Source organism: Oryx dammah, unplaced genomic scaffold (genome assembly GCF_014754425.2).
Source record: "Oryx dammah isolate SB20612 unplaced genomic scaffold, SCBI_Odam_1.1 HiC_scaffold_19, whole genome shotgun sequence".
NCBI lineage: Eukaryota > Metazoa > Chordata > Mammalia > Artiodactyla > Bovidae > Oryx > Oryx dammah.
In genome coordinates, this window is record NW_024070203.1 from 44316178 (window position 1) to 44326179 (window position 10002).

A 10002-nucleotide genomic window follows, 5' to 3' on the forward strand; every position below is an offset into this window, starting at 1 on the left:
CCCTGAAGAGAATGCTTCAGTTTAAGGAAAATAACAGTCATTTATATTGGCATTTGGGGACCCTGGCTCCAGGCCAAAATTTTGCATGTGTTTTCAGGTCCGACCATAAGCATTTACCTAGCTGAGAGACCCCATGGAGGAAAACTGTGTTCCCTACACCAGACTGGGTGCAAAGCCAGTGCACACCAAGTAAAATGTTAGTTGCTCAGTGTCCAACACTTTGTGACCCCCATGGGCCTACCAGGCTCCTCTGTCCATGGAATTCTTCAGGCAAAAATTCTGGAGTGGGTTGCCATTTCCTCCTCCAGCAGATCTTCCCAACCCAGGAATTGAACCCAGGTCTCCTGCATTGCAGGCACACTCTTTACCATCTGAGCCACGACAGAAGGTGGTGCAAACCAAAGGGAGTTTCAGTCAAGGACCCCACCTCCATTCGACTCCACACCCCCCTGCCCTGCCTTCTGGTGGCCCATGCACTCACCATAGGTGCATTTGTTCAGCAAAGCAAAATTTTAACATGTTATAGTTGCTTTGGTCACATTTCGTCCTTTCTTCTTATTTCTTAAAGTCTCTAGATTCCATCTGGTAAAGGAAACATTCTCATGGTTTTAGATTTCATTTTCTTCACCTTGGGGTGAGGAAATTTATAAGAATTCACAGGAAACTGGTGGCATACTTATTTTCAGAGACACATTTCATTTGAGTGTAATGCAAATCAAACTAGATTTGCTTGAAGTATAGATAGACATTATAATTTCACTTTTATTTATTTTTAGGATTTCATGTCTAGTTCCTTATAGATATGAAGGATTGCATCTGTTTGAAATCCTCAAAAGAGTCTATAGAGTTTTAAGCTAAATTTACTTGGAAAATATTTTTTTCCTAATACTTCAATAGATTCACACAACAGCTGTTGATTCTCCTTCAAACAGTTTAGTACCATGAAGATCTGGAAAAAGTATTACTCAGGGCTCCTTCTATATACCAGGTCTGTAGTTTGTCACTTATAATTGAAACAAGCCTCCACAGATTATTTTATAAGTACTAATTCCACCTCCATCACTGTGTAAAATCTGCTACTTAAAAAACTATTATATATATTTATCCAGCTGACACCTGCCCACATGAATACCCAGTATTTCAAAATGGAAACACATTTGCAAATTCATTACAGAAACAATCTTCTTTCTCATATTAAATTCCACAACAGAAATCATAGTGGTTAAAAGGGTAACAAACTCTATACTACCTATAATGCATGCATTCAAGTTTATTGAATGACTCTAAATTATAACTTAGAATTTTAAATACTTGAATATAAAATAGCTTCAGATAATACTTAAAATGTTTATGACACTTATATACATACACAATGTACACACATATATATATTCATTTTTTAGCTAAATGATAATTCTATAATAAAAGTATAAGGTCTCCCTTGGGTAACCTGAAGGTGAAAGTTGGTCAGCTGCATCAAATTCTTTGCGACCTCATGGACTGAATTCTCTAGGCCAGAATATTGGAGTGGTTAGCCATTCCCCTCTCTAGGGAATCTTCCCAACCCTAGGATCGAACCCAGGTCTCCTGCATTGCAGGTGGGTTCTTTACCAGCTGAGCCACAAGTGAAGCCCAAGAATACTGGAGTGGGTAACCTGTCCCTTGTCCAGCAGATCTTCCTGACCCAGGAATTGAACTGGGGTCTCCTGCATTACTGGTAAATTCTTTACAACCTGAGCTATCAAGAAAGCTGAGCACTGAAGAATTGATGCTTTTGAACTGTGGTGTTGGAGAAGACTCTTGAAAGTCCTTTAGACTGCAAGGAGATCAAACCAGTCTATCCTAAACAAGATCAGTCTTGAATATTCATTGGAAGGACTGATGCTGAAGCTGAAACTCCAATACTTTGGCCACCTGATGTGAAGAACTGTCTCATTGGTAAAGACTCTGATGCTGGGAAAGATTGAAGGCAGGAGGAAAAGGGGATGATAGAGGATGAGGTGGTTGGATGGCATCACTGACTTGATGGACACGAGTTTGAGCAAACTCCAGGAGCTGGTGATGACCATTCGATGGGGTTGCAAAGAGTCCGACCTGACTGACTGGACTGAAGTGAACTGAACTGAACTGAGGTAATCTGACTCTTTCGACAAAGAGAGTATGGAATGTGATTGGTGTGGATCTCTGTGGCTATTAATGGAGATGCTGTCAGTTGGTAAGATTGGTTTCAAAAAGTAATGTGAGTCCTTGCCTTTATGGAATTCACAAACCAGTAAGAAAGACATATGAACAAAGTTATTAGAAGAGAAAAAGTAAGTCTATCAATAGAGTTAAGTGCACTGTTTCAGTTAAATATAGAATGAATGAGTCAGAACAAGTCTGTCTGCAAAAGTCAGAGGCACTCACAGAAGAAATCACTATGCTGAATAATGAAGGAATGTAGAAGCTCTGTAGCTAAATGTAGAAAGAAAAAAAGGGAATTTTAGGAAGAAAGTATATTCTGTGGAAAGTCACAAAACTGCAAGTCTTTAAGCTCTGTTTGACAGAAGGTAAGGAGTTTGCTAGGGGCTTCCCAGATGGCATTAGTGGTAAAGAACCCATCTGCCAATAGGGGAGACATAGAGACGTGGATTCTATCCCTGGGTCAGGAAGATCCCCTGGAGGAAGGCATGGCAACCCTCTCCAGTATTCTTGCCTGGAGAATCTCCTGGACAGAGGAGCCTGGTGAGCTACAGTCCATGGGGTCGCAAAGAGTCCAACACAACAGAAGCAACCTAGCATGCATGCATGCAAGGAGTTCAGTACAGTCATGACATAGAATTCATGTGAGAAAGAAGCCTCTCTTACAGAGGATGAAATAAAATTCCAATGAAAATAAAGGTAATGGGGATATCATACCATTCAGCAATTTAAAAAATTCAAGATTTTGAGGAGTTTCTGCTTGTTTTGGGTTTTACTATTTGAACAGAAATATCTAATTTAGTCAATAGGGAAGTGTTCATTGAGAAAAACCAAAGAGAGTATAAATAAAGTATATGCAACATACCTGAAAAAGGAATTTAATTAATGATTTCTATCTATATGATTGACAACCATCTTAACTAATATATTTTCAATATGAAATTGATTTCAGAAGTTATCTGTCTATAACAGAGTAACTCCAAAGAGAAGACCTGCACATCTGAGGGAGCTGCATCAAAATAATGAGGAAATATCAACAAGGTTGCCCTTAAGAGAAGATCCATTTATGTTCAGATGCTTTGAGGGGGGAAAAAAATGAAAAGAACCTCAATCATTTAACATTTTTGTAAAATTTTTAATATTTAATTATTTTAAAAAACCAAAACATTTAGAAAAGCTAAAAGTAAGAAAAATCTGCTGCTCAGTAAGCTACAGCCAGCAGGGTGGATCTTTTAATCTGCCTGATATTACATCAACCAAGGATGCACAACCAAGGATCACCAGACATTCAGGAAAGGTCTTAACATGAAAGGGGCCCAAACAAATAGGTAGGAGAAAATCTTCAGAGGAAACAGAATTCAGAGAGTAGTAGAAAACTTCAAAAATGAATTACTGAGGGTACCACTTCCTGTGTGGTGTCCAAGTAATTTCCTAATTGACTGAACTTCCAGTAAAATAGAACCATAAACCCTGGATGAAATATGACAAACAACTACCTCAAAACACTTCAAGAAGAAAAGTAGATTCTAGAAGGGAGTTGATATTTGGAAAAAGACTCCCCTGTTCCCTCTTTTAAAATGGCTTTTAACCCCATGAACAGTATGAAAAGGCAAAATGATAGGATACTGAAAGAGGAAATCCCCCAGGTCGATAAGTGCCCAATATGCTACTGGAGATCAGTGGAGAAATAACTTCAGAAAGAATGAAGGGATTGATGGGGCCAAAGCAAAAACAATACCCAGTTGTGGATGTGACTGGTGATAGAGGCAAGGTCTGATGCTGTAAAGAGCAATATTGCACAGGAACCTGGAATGTTAGGTCAATGAATCAAGGCAAATTCAAAGTGGTCAAACGAGATGGCAAGAGTGAACGTCAACATTCTAGGAATCAGCGAACTAAAATGGACTGGAATGGGTGAATTTAACTCAGATGATCATTATATCTACTACTGTGGGCAGGAATCCCTTAGGAGAAATGGAGTAGCCATCAAGGTCAACAAAAGAGTCTGAAATGCAGTACTTGGATGCAATCTCAAAAACGACTGAATGATCTCTATTCATTTCCAAGGCAAACCATTCAATACCATGGTAATCCAAACCTATGCCCCAAACAGTAATGCTGAAGAAGCTGAAGTTGAATGGTTCTATGAAGACCTACAAGACCTTTTAGAACTAACACCCCCAAAAGATGTCCTTTTCATTATATGGGACTGGAATGCAAAAGTAGGAAGTCAAGAAACACCTGGAGTAACAGGCAAATTTGGCCTTGGAGTACAGAATCAAGCAGGCAAAGGCTAATAGAGTTTTGCCAAGAGAATGCACTGGTCATAGCAAGCACCCTCTTCCAACAACACAAGAAAAGACTCTACACATGGAAATCACCAGATGGTCAACACCGAAATCAGACTGATTATATTCTTTACAGCCAAAGATGGAGAAGCTCTATACAGTCAACAAAAACAAGACCGGGAGCTGACTGTGGTACAGATCATGAACTCTTTATTGCCAAATTCAGACTTAAATTGAAGAAAGTAGGGAAAACCACTAGACCATTCAGGTATGACCTAAATCAAACCCCTTATGATTATACAGTGGAAGTGAGAAATAGATTTAAGGGACTAGATCTGATACATAGAGTGCCTGATGAACTATGGACTGAGGTTCGTGACATTGTACAGGAGACAGGGATCAAGACCATCCCCAAGGAAAAGAAATGCAAAAAAGCAAAATGGCTGTCTGAGGAGGCCTTACAAATAGCTGTGAAAAGAAGAGAAGTGAAAAGCAAAAGAGAAAAGGAAAGATAAAAGCATCTGAATGCAGAGTTCCAAAGAATAGCAAGGAGAGACAAGAAAGCCTTCCTCAGTGATCAATGCAAAGAAATAGAGGAAAACAACAGAATGGGAAAGACTAGAGATCTCTTCAAGAAAATTAGAGATACCAAGGGAACATTTCATGCAAAGATGGGCTTGATAAAGGACAGAAATGGTATGGACCTAACAGAAGCAGAAGATATTAAGAAGAGGTGGCAAGAATACACAGAAGAACTGTTCAGAAAAGATCTTCACACCAAGATAATCATGATGGTGTGATCACTCACCTAGAGCCAGATATCCTGGAATGTGAAGTCAAGTGGGCCTTAGAAAGCATCACTACAAACAAAGCTAGTGGAGGTGATGGAATTCCAGTAGAGCTATTTCAAATCCTGAAAGATGATGTTGTCAAAGTGCTGCACTCTATATGCCAGCAAATTTGGAAAAATCAGCAGTGGCTACAGGACTGGAAAAGGTCAGTTTTCATTCCAATCCCAAAGAAAAGCAATCCCAAAGAATGTTCAAACTACTGCAAAATTTCACTTATCTCACACGCTAGTAAAGTAATGCTCAAAATTCTCCAACCCAGGCTTCAGCAATATGTGAACCGTGAACTTCCAGATGTTCAAGCTGGTTTTAGAAAAGGCAGAGGAACCAGAGATCAAATTACCAACATCCGCTGGATCATCAAAAAAGCAAGACAGTTCCAGAAAAACATCTATTTCTGCTTTATTGACTATGCCAAAGCCTTTGACTGTGTGGATCATAAGAAACTGTGGGAAATTCGGAAAGAGATGGGAATACCAGACCACCTGACCTGCCTCTTGAGAAACCTATATTCAAGTCAGGAAGCAACAGTTAGAACTGGACATGGAACAACAGACTGGTTCCAAATAGGAAAAGGAGTACATCAAGGCTGTATATTTTCACCCTGCTTATTTAACTTATTTGCAGATTACATCATGAGAAATGCTGGGCTGGAGGAAGCACAAGCTGGAATCAAGATTGCCAGGAGAAATACCAAAAACCTCAGATATGCATATGACACCACTCTTATGGCAGAAAGTGAAGAGGAACTGAAGAGCCTCTTGATGAAAGTGAAAGAGGAGAGTGAAAACGTTGGCTTAAAGCTCAACATTCAGAAAACGAAGATCATGGCATCCGGTCTCATCACTTCATGAGAAATAGATGGGGAAACAGTAGAAACAGTGTCAGACTTTATTTTTGGGGGCTCCAAAATCACTGCAGATGGTGATTGCAGCCATGAAATTAAAAGATGCTTACTCCTTGGAAGGAAAGTTATGACCAACTTAGATAGCATATTCAAAAGCAGAGACATTACTTTGCCAACAAAAGTCAGGGCTATGGTTTTTCCAGTGGTCTTGTATGGATGTGAGATTTGGACTGTGAAGAAAGCTGAGTGCCAAAGAATTGATGCTTTCGAACTGTGGTGTTGGAGAAGACTCTTGAGAGTCCCTCGGACTGCAAGGAGATCCAACCAGTCCATTCTAAAGGGGATCAGTCCTGGGTGTTCATTGGAAAGACTGATGCTAAAGCTGAAACTCCAAAACTTTGACCACCTTAAGTGAGGAGTTGACTCTTTGGAAAAGTCCCTGATGCTGGGAGGGATTGTGGGCAGGAGGAGAAGGGGATGACAGAGGATGAGATGGCTGAATGTCATCACCGACTTGATGGACATGAGTTTGGGTGAACTCCGGGAGTTGGTGATGGACAGGGAGGCCTGGCGTGCTGCGATTCATGGGGTCGCAAAGAGTCGGACACGACTGAGTGACTGAACTGAACTGAACGTAGGTTAACAGCAGCCTGAGGCTGATGCCACCCTGAGTGACTATTACCAAGCAAGGATACATGTAGTCTTTCTGGCCAGATGAAAGAAAGGACAGGGTCTAGAGCTATCAGAGACATTGGAGAGTGTGGGGAAAATCCTAAAATGGTGAGAGCAAGAGGGCGTGATCTCCAAATGTTATGTTCATGTTTTGCAAAAGATACCTGGTTGATCCTTATGTATACATGTGAAACTCAATCCAAGGAGCACAGAGTCCAATATGAGATCAACCAAGTAACTACCTAGAAATCAAGATTTGACACTATTTGAAGGAACTAGACAGAACCTAGATTTTCAAAATCATAAAGTTCATAATATGATACAATATGAAATTCATCAGCAAAGAAGAACAGGAAAACATGACCCAGTCTCAAAAGCAAATAGAGATTCAACCCATAAATGACCCAGATGTTGGTAATAGTATACAGGATTTTTAAATGGATTTTTATAACTGTGCTGAATAAGTAAAGAAAAGTGTACTCATAATGAATGAAAAGATAAACTTCAATGAAAATTTTAGAATTTAAAATGAAATGTTTGAAGTTTAAAGTTACTGAATAGATTTAGCCAAATAATATAGCAGAAGAAAAGATACGTAATCTTGAAGATACAGCAGAAGAATTTGTCTAATATGAAGAAGTTGGGGGAAAAGAGAGGAGAAAAAGGATGGACACCTTAGGGATTTGTGAGACATGAATGAAATGTCTGATAGGCATGTGTAACTGAGTCCCAGGAGAAGAGACTGAGAGAAGAAAATGTGAAAAATGACTGTGACTTCTGCTTCTGTCTCATACAAATGGCCCAGCCTTTCCACTCCTTGGTATTTACCCAAGAAAGATGAAAAGATTGTACATGAATTTTTTAAATTAATTTATGTTAATTGGAGAATAATTACAATATTGTGATTTTTTTTTTGCCATACATCAACATGAATCAGTCACAGGTATACATATGTCCCCCGCTCCCATCCTGAACATGAACGTTACACCTTTGTTTGTAAGGGTCCCAAAGAGGAAACAATCTAAATGTTCATCAACAGGTGAATATATAAACATAATGTAGTACATCCATAAAATAGAACACCAGCACTGTAAAAGATTAGGCTATTAACATACACAATAACATGGATTTCAAAATAATTACCTTGACTGCAAGTGGCTAGACAAAAAGGTGGATACATTGGAGAAATTCATTTGCATGAAATTCTAGGAAATGCAAGGTAACATATAGTGTTGGAAAGGAGATCAAAGAATTTGTGAATGAGATGAAAAATGGAAAATTACAAAGAGACAGAAGAAAACTTTCTAGAGTAATAAATATGCTCAATATTTTGATTATGTGGTGTTTTCCTGAGTATATATATATTAAAGTGTATATGTAAAGTATACCATTATTATAACACATGCTGATAAAGGTATGCCAATTATACTTCACTAGGCTGATTGAAAATAATAAGGGAACTCCAAATGTGAAAAAGTAAAATAAAACCAAACTTTAGTTCATCACAGTAAAATTACTGAGTCCTAAAAATGAATGTGAGAGTTGGACTGTGAAGAAGGCTGAGCGCAGAAGAATTGACACTTTTGAACCGTGGTATTGGAAAAGACTCTTGAGAGTCCCTTGGACTGCAAGGAGATCCAGCCAATCCATTCTGACGGAGATCAGCCCTGGGATTTCTTTGGAGGGAATGATGCTAAAGCTGAAAGTCCAGTACTTTGGCCACCTCATGTGAAGAGTTGACTCACTGGAAAAGACTCTGAGGCTGGGAGGCATTGGGGGCAGGAGGAGAAGGGGACGACAGAGGAAGGGATGGCTGGATGGCATCACGGACTCAGTGGACGTGAGTGTGAGTGAACTCCGGGAGTTGGTGATGGACAGGGAGGCCTGGCGTGCTGCAATTCATGGGGTCGCAAAGAGTCGGACACAACTGAGCGACTGAACTGAACTGAACTGAAAATGAAGAGGACAATCTTGAAAACATCTAGAGAAAAGTAACACATTCTAATAGGTGAACAAGGCCATGGAACAATGTATTTAGAGTTCTGATAGAATAGAAAAAAAATTAACAACTCAAATTTCTATATTTAGCAACAATGACAAAAGCTAAATAAAGACAACTTTAGATAAGGAAAAGAGAATTCATTGTCAACAGATATGCCCTTGGAGAAATGTTAATGGGAATTCTTCAGGCTGAAAAGAAATGATACCACATCAAAATTCAAACTTCAGGAAGGAATTAAGTGCACTGAAAAGAAAGAGAGCCTTTTCATAAGACTAGAAGGATCAGTTCCTTGGAAGGACAATATTTATAAATGTTTTTCCCTCAGAACAGCTTCAAAATTCATAAAATAATAGTGATGGAATCAAAAGGAGCAATAAATGATTCTACAGTCATAATTGAAGAATTTTTAACACTATTTTTCAGCAGTTGATAGAACTATATAAAGAAAATCAGTGAAGACATAGATGGATATGAGCAAGCTACCACCACCTTGACATGAATGTTATTTTTAGAACATTATTCTCAACATCTACAGAATACACATTCTTTTCAAGAGCACATGATATGTTCATTGCAATAGATCATACACCAGAATCTGCAACATGTCTTGATAAATTCAAAAAGTAAAAGCATACAAGATATGTTTTTTGAGTATAATGATTAAACTAGAAATCAAGAACAATACAACATCTGGGAAAAATCACAGAAAAAAACAGAAAACTCCTCTATTGTCTTTAGCAAAGAAATCACCAGAGAAAATAGAAAATATTTTGAAACTGAACAATACTGCAACAAAAATCATAAAGCTTTTGAAGGGAAATACAGGGGAGTATCATTGTGATTTGTGAGGAAGCAAAGTTCTAAAATTGGAAGCAATAACCATAATAGAAAAAACTGATAAGTTAGACTTGTCAGAATCAAAAACTAATTAACAAAAGGCAGCATTAATAAACTGAACAGGACTACCACAGATCTGACAAAGGACTGGGATGCTGGGTATACTGAAAGCTCCTACAGTTCAATGATGAAAGAGCAGCTCAACAAAACTGAGCAAAGAATTGAACAGACACATTAACACACATGTGAAATGAGCACAAAAAAATGTTCAACATCATTAGTTGTCAAATTACAACTACGTGGACATACCACAACTCACATCAGAAG